At 37.5% G+C, this 7,879-nt stretch overlaps 1 pseudogene; it reads right to left on the bottom strand.

Annotated features, from left to right (window-relative positions):
• Positions 1–830: 830 nt before the first annotated feature.
• LOC116459765 (putative olfactory receptor 2W6) lies at positions 831–3,843 on the bottom strand (annotated as a pseudogene).
• Positions 3,844–7,879: the final 4,036 nt, after the last annotated feature.

The following is a 7,879-nucleotide window of genomic DNA, read 5'->3' as shown; positions in this document are numbered from 1 at the left end:
AACAGCCTGGGGCTGATTATTGAGTGATCTATGCACCAACACACTATAACAAAGACAATATTATTCAGTGGTTAACAGCAAAGGTTCAGGCATCATATACACCATTTTCAAATCCCACTTATTCTCTGTGTGACCCAGGTTAATTAAGAGGCCTGCGACTATATACTTAGTGTTGTAACATGAATAAGATACAGGATTTAACTTATAGGGAAAAATTTATGCTTCAATGAAAAATTATGCATTGTCCAGATTCTAGAGGACATCCCTTTGAACAATCTGATTCTGATTCTGTGGCAGATATTTTATAATTTTGTAAATTATTAACTGATAGCAATGTAAAATAATTCTTGTCTATGACATACAAATTCAGTTCTGTTGGGTAGAGATTGAATTGACTTCCCTCTCCCACAGTGGAAGAAGCAAGTTTAGCCTCTATTTGCACATGCATTTCCACATTGATTTACTCCTTATAAATTTGTGCTTCTTTGACTTTTTTTTGAACCAGTTATTACATCTGTGTGGGTCCCTCATTGATTGAGTTGAATAAAAATCTTTAATACATTTATTTTATATCTATATGAGAGTCATTTCACCTTTCTTCTGGGACTTAATTCTTTTTACTAAATATTATTAGGCTAAGACTTATTCATATCAAGTGTAGCTATGGTTGATTCATATTGATTTTGGATATACTTCAGTGTATTTATTCATATTTTAAAAATCCAAGAATGTTTGACACATTGGCTAGATATCTTATAAGCACAAAATAAATGTATTTGGAAAAGATATTTTGCCTAAGACTTCACAACTTATCATACTTCTCTGGTTCATTATTGCCTCCCTAAAACCTTCTTCAGTGCTCCTTTCACCTCCTTATTCCTTAAAGTATAGATGAGCAGATTCAACATAGGAGTCACCAGGTTGTAGAAGAGAGTGAGAAACTTGCCTTGGTCTTGGGAAGAGCTGTTTCCTGGCTGCATATACATATAGATGATGCTTCCATAAAACAGGGAGACCATTGTGAGGTGAGAGCTACAGGTATTGAAGGCCTTCCATTGCCTGGCAGCTGACTTGATGCTTAGCACAACGGCAGCAATGTAGCTGTAGGAGACAAGAATAAGAGTGAGGGGCAGTAGGACAATGAGAATGGCAAAAGCAAAAGCCAGCATTTCCACTGCACAAACATCCAAACAAGGCACCTTGATCAGTGCTGGCATTTCACAGAGGAAATGGTTAACTCAGCGGCGGCCACATCTGGAGAGGATCATTGTTAGTGGTGACATGACAATGGCATTGACCAGTCCACTCCCCCAGGCTGCAGCCACCAGTCCTAGACACAGCTGGAGGTGCATAATGACCAGATAGTGCAACGGTTTGCGGACTGCAGCATAGCTGTCATAGGCCATGACAGCCAGAAGGATGCACTTAATTCCCCTAACAGAAAGGGAAGAGGTCTAACATGTAAGTCTTTAATCCATCTTGAATTAATTTTTGTATAAGGTGTAAGGAAGGGATCCAGTTTCAGCTTTCTACATATGGCTAGCCACTTTTCCCAGCACCATTTATTAAATAGGGAATCCTTTCCCTATTGCTTGTTTTTGTCAGGTTTGTCAAAGATCAGATAGTTGTAGATATGCGGCATTATTTCTGAGGGCTCTGTTCTGTTCCATTGATCTATATCTCTGTTTTGGTACCACTACCATGCTGTTTTGGTTACTGTAGCCTTGTAGTATAGTTTGAAGTTAGGCAGTGTGATGCCTCCGGCTTTGTTCTTTTGGCTTAGGATTGACTTGGCGATGCGGGCTCTTTTTTGGTTCCATATGAACTTTAAAGTAGTTTTTTCTAATTCTGTGAAGAAAGTCATTGGTAGCTTGATGAGGATGGCATTGAATCTATAAATTACCTTGGGCAGTATGGCCATTTTCATGATATTGATTCTTCCAACTCATGAGCATGGAATGTTCTTCCATTTGTTTGCATCCTCTTTTATTTCATTGAGCAGTGGTTTGTAGTTCTCCTTGAAGAGGTCCTTCACATCCCTTGTAAGTTGGATTCCTAGGTATTTTATTCTCTTTGAAGCACTTGTGAATGGGAGTTCACTCATGATTTGGCTCTCTGTTTGTCTGTTATTGGTGTATAAGAATGCTTGTGATTTTTGTACATTGATTTTGTATCCTGAGACTTTGCTGAAGTTGCTTATCAGCTTAAGGAGATTTTGGGCTGAGACGATGGGGTTTTCTAGATATACAATCATGTCATCTGCAAACAGGGACAATTTGACTTCCTCTTTTCCTAATTGAATACCCTTTATTTCCTTCTCCTGCCTGATTGCCCTGGCCAGAACTTCCAACACTATGTTGAATAGGAGTGGTGAATGTTAGACCTAAAACCATAAAAACCCTAGAAGAAAACCTAGGCAACACCATTCAGGATACACGCATGGGCAAGGACTTCATGTCTAAAACACCAAAAGCAATGGCAACAAAAGCCAAAATTGACCAATGGGATCTAATTAAACTAAAGAGCTTCTGCACAGCAAAAGAAACTACCATCAGAGTGAACAGGCAACCTACAGAATGGGAGAAAATTTTTGCAACCTACTCATCTGACAAAGGGCTAATATCCAGAATCTACAATGAACTCAAACAAATTTACAAGAAAAAAATAAACAACCTCATCAAAAAGTGGGCAAAGGACATGAACAGACATTTCTCAAAAGAAGACATTTATGCAGCCAAAAAACACATGAAAAAATGGTCATCATCACTGGCCATCAGAGAAATGCAAATCAAAACCACAATGAGATACCATCTCACACCAGTTAGAATGGCCATCATTAAAAGTCAGGAAACAACAGGTGCTGGAGAGGATGTGGAGAAATAGGAACACTTTTACACTGTTGGTGGGACTCTAAACTAGTTCAACCATTGTGGAAATCAGTGTGGCGATTCCTCAGGGATCTAGAACCAGAAATACCATTTGACCCAGCTATCCCATTACCGGGTATATACCCAACAGACTATAAATCATGCTGCTATAAAGACACATGCACACATATGTTTATTGCGGCACTATTCACAATAGCAAAGACTTGGAACCAACCCAAATGTCCAACAAGGATAGACTGGATTAAGAAAATGTGGCACATATACACCATGGAATACTATGCAGCCATAAGAAATGATGAGTTCATGTCCTTTGTATGGACATGGATGAAACTGGAAGTCATCATTCTCAGCAAACTATTGCAAGGACAAAAAATCAAACACCACATGTTCTCACTCATAGGTGGGAATTGAACAACGAGAACACATGGACACGGGAGGGGGAACATCACACTCTGGGGACTGTTGTGGGGTGGGGAAAGTGGGGAGGGACAGCATGAGGAGATACACCTAATGCTAAATGACAAGTTAATGGGTGCAGTACACCAACATGGCACATGTATACATATGTAACAAACCTGCACATTGTGCACATGTACTCTAAAACTTAAAGTATAATAATAATAAAATAAAATAAAAAAAAAAGAAAGGAAAGAGAAAAGCTGGACAACACAGCCAGCACAGCTGAGTTTTGTCAGGGCCCCAGAGGTTTACCAGCATTTGTGGGATGCAACTAGTACTGAAGCAGAGATCTAGAAAGGAAAGATTTGCCAGAAAGAAGTACATTGGGGTATGAAGTTGAGAGTAATATACACACAAGGATTATGGTTGAATTTCCCAGCACAGCCACTGAATACAGAATGAAATTTACTATAAAGAGCACCATCTCCAGCTTGGGACGATCAGAGAAACCCACCAAGATAAAACCATACGCTGAGCTGTCACTGGATTTTTCCATTGCCTTCCTTTCACATCATCTGTATAGCTAGTAGGGACAAAATGAAGAATATTTAATCTGCAATATCTGAATACCATTGAATGTCAGGATTTGGGGGGGACATATAACTATCAAGCCTAACAACTCACTCAATAATTGTAGCATATCTTCTGCCCAGCTAGCTATATAAGCTGTTTATCATTTGTTCAAACACATAAGGCAAAGTGTTTCATTGTTGGGAAATTCTTATTTATAATCCTCTTTTTATTAAGAAGACATTTTCTCCCTGTGATGCATGAGACAAACTATTTTAACTTTACTGAATACACATCAATTTAATACCTCTTCATATTACATCATTAACTGTTTTTTTGTTTGTTTGTTTTTGAGACAGGGTCTTGCTCTGTAGCCCAGGCTGGTGTGCAATGATACAACCTCAGCTCACTGCAGCCTCTGCCTCTCAGGCCCAAACAATCCTCCCACCTCAGCCTCCTGAGTAGCTGGGACTACAGGCACACACCACCATGCCTGGCTAATTTTGTTCATGTTTTTGTAGAGATAAGCCCTCACTATCTTGCCCAGGCTGGTATCAAACTCCTGGCCTCAAGCGATCCTCTTGCCTTGGCCTCCCAAAGTGCTGAACTGAATGGATGTCGGCCAGGCTTGAGCCACTGCACCCGGCCAATATCCATTAACATATTATAGGCATTTACTACATCTTGGCTAAATTTTCTGCAGTCTAAGACATTCACTTTCCTTCAACTCTTCTTATAAACAAGGTTATCAGGTGTATTATCACCCTAATAGCTGTCTTCTACATGCCCTCAATGTTGACAATGACCTGAAAATGTGACACCATGGCTGAGCTCACTACTTGCATTTTTGAAAAACACAAGACACAGGGAAATTACTGCCCACCATGAGCTGGACTGTTATAATCTAATTACTGTGGCATAAGTATGCATCTACTTTACAGTGTTAATGTTATCTTTTCACTTAGGTTATAACTGTATCTACTAAATATCACAGTTCTTTATTCCCATGAAATACTTACTGTCAACTTGGATCTCTATAATTCATGTCTTTGTAAGCAACAGAATTTTGCAACCAAGATTGCCAAAGTCAGGGAGCATATTCTGTCCATTAATAAAATGGCAATTTTGAATATATTTTATCTTCAGTTAGCCTTTTGCAAATGTTAAAAAACAATATGATTAGCTTACAGAGGAGAGGTGCACGGCAATAGGGATGAGTAGAGACAAAGGGAAGGAGAATGTGGTAAATAAAAAGGAATTTAAAAAGCATCATTTAAAAACATAAATTTAAAAAATGAACCTAACGTGGCTAAGAAGAATAAAGTCAGATCGATTCATAAAGACACACACTCATAACGGGATTAAAGGACACTAGGATAAAAGTGAAATAACAGAGAAAAGGAGAAGTGTGAAAATAGCAGAACAGCAGGTACAATATGGGTGTGAAATATACCTCACACTACAATGCAATCTACAGAATTAAGGGCTGCTTCTAATTAGTATATTCAATTAGGAAATGAGAAAAAATAAATACAGAGTAGGACTTAAATTTTTATCACAGATATTTTGATTTTCAAATGAAAAACTTGTCTTTGGTGAAAACATCTTGACATTGACGTTCTTATAGTAAATTTATTTTCCATAGTCAAATACAGTATACCAAAGTAAAAGAAAAATTTCCCTATTTTCTCTGGTCATTTAGGCTTACCTGGTTTCAACTTTCCCAAAGTATACAGGAAGAAGAAATGTTCATGTTATTTCCTCTGGCTTGGATTGTTATCTAGGATTTTGTGGAAGATTATGAGGTTAATAGAAATAGAAAGTAACAGTATGATTATGACACGAATGCGCCAGAAATCATATAGAAGCGATTACAATGATCTCAACTTTTCAAGAAACAAGATGACAAGCCCCAGACTCTCTTCTCTGCATTAGATTCTAGTTTTTTTCTGAAGATAAAAGAGGAACAAAGCCACGTGATTCCTTTTCTTACAATTTGATGTAAGTGGTAGAGTAATGATGTTGCACTACTTCAGAAAAAGGTAAAATGGAGTAATTGCAATGGGGTAATTAAATTATAGAGAAAAGAGGCGATTGTAATAGAAAATAGTGTTCACAGTCTTCCTCTGTCTACCTGCCATTTGGGACAAATACCTGTTGTTCAGCAGGCTTTCTGGAGTTGTCAACCAAAGCTCCAAGACAAGGATGTCCTGCTGACTCCAGAAAATAACCAAGGCAGATTTGAAAGGTCTTATAGACCCAGATGGGGAAAAAAATGGAGGGCTAATTTCTTAGGACAAAGTGGTATCTGAAAGTTGGCATAACGTATTTTCTTGCAAAGATCATGGAGGTTGCATGCTCCTTTGGGTAATTAACTAGTGCTGCAGAAGGAAATAGAAGAGTAAATTCTTATGGGAAATCATGGAGTCATCAGGGAAATCATCAGATGATTGGGAATCAAAATTCTTAGGTCCATTTTTAGGTTTTAGTCTGGGCCATAGCTGTTCATATCCTTAAAATTTGACTTTTTATTTCTATGGTCAAATATTTTTGGTGTTTGGTGGGGCAAAAAAGTAAAGTTGGCAACATAGCACAAATATGAACAGTATTTGAACACTTCTTTGTCCAAAATTGAGATTTTGTCAGTTTTCTTAGGAAAGAATATTAAAGTGTAATTTATTTATATTTGAATATAATTTTCAATTGAAAATTATATTAAATCCAAAGAGTATCTTTTTTTTTGCCATTGTCACTTCATTTGTAACTTTTATATACAGGTTCGATTGGTAAAGTTACTGGAATGTATGACATACAAAATAAACACATGAAATTTGGTTGGCTGATGCTCATTAAATTGTATTCAAACAAAAAACTGAAGTCACACTGATTACCTTTTGGAGAAGGTAAAATTGGCCCCCAAGAACCTCCAAAATGATAATATTGTCTCTAAGAGAAGTTAAGGATTAGAGAGATTTCTTTAGGAAGGCGCATAGCTTAAGAAGAAACATTGAGCACATTCATTGCTGTGAGAGATGAAAGCTTGCGTTTTCATCAAATTGATGTTATTTGAAACTCATGACTGACCCTAAAAAAATTATTTCGGGCCGGGCGTGGTGGCTCACGCCTGTAATCCCAGCACTTTGGGAGGCCAAGGCGGGTGGATCATGAGGTCAGGAGATTGAGACCATCCTGGCTAACACGGTGAAACCCCGTCTCTACTAAAAATACAAAAATTCGCCAGGCGTGGTGGCGGGTGCCTGTAGTCCCAGCTACTCAGCAGGCTGAGGCAGGAGAATTGCTTGAACCCAGGAGGTGGAGGTTACAGTGAGCCAAGATCATGTCATTGCATTCCAGCCTGGGTGACAGAGCGATACTCTGTCTCAAAAAAAAAAAAAAAATTATTTCAGAAGCAGAACATATGTATGTTATCTGGGTTTAAAATTGTATCATTTCATAATTGTTATCAAAATAGAGTGAAGTAAAAAGGAATGTAAGAATCAGGTATTATGGCCAGTGAACAAATCACGATGGCTCAATACATTTCCAGATAAATCCTGCTCTGTTTTTGAAAACAGAGAAAAATATTTACAACACATTTGTGGAACAGACAGCAAATATTTTTAGTGATCAAAGAGCTTTTTCCAATTTGTAAGCTTTTTCAAATCAAAAGGATTATGCTTACCTGGACAAGGCAAATGGGTAAAGGATAGTGAGATACAATTTACTGAAATTGTAATGCATATGGTCCTAAAACATGTAATATTTTTTCAACCTAATGCATAATTAAATAAGCACAAATTAACAATCAGTAATTATTTTTCTTGTGTCATATTGCACATAGTTTTCAGTTGGGTCATATTCAGTCTATGATAATAGAAAATGGCACTCTCATAAACTGTGTGTGAGAATGTAAATCAGTTTTAAATTTTTGGAGGATAGTTTTGCCAGATTTTTGGAAATTTGGTAAATGCATAAGTCTTTAACCCATTAATTCCACTTTCAGGAATTTATTGTTAGAAATA

This window comes from Hylobates moloch, unplaced genomic scaffold (genome assembly GCF_009828535.3).
Source record: "Hylobates moloch isolate HMO894 unplaced genomic scaffold, HMol_V3 SCAFFOLD_20, whole genome shotgun sequence".
Lineage (NCBI taxonomy): Eukaryota > Metazoa > Chordata > Mammalia > Primates > Hylobatidae > Hylobates > Hylobates moloch.
Note: the sequence above shows the minus strand (reverse complement) of the source record. Positions and strands in the feature narration are given on the sequence as shown.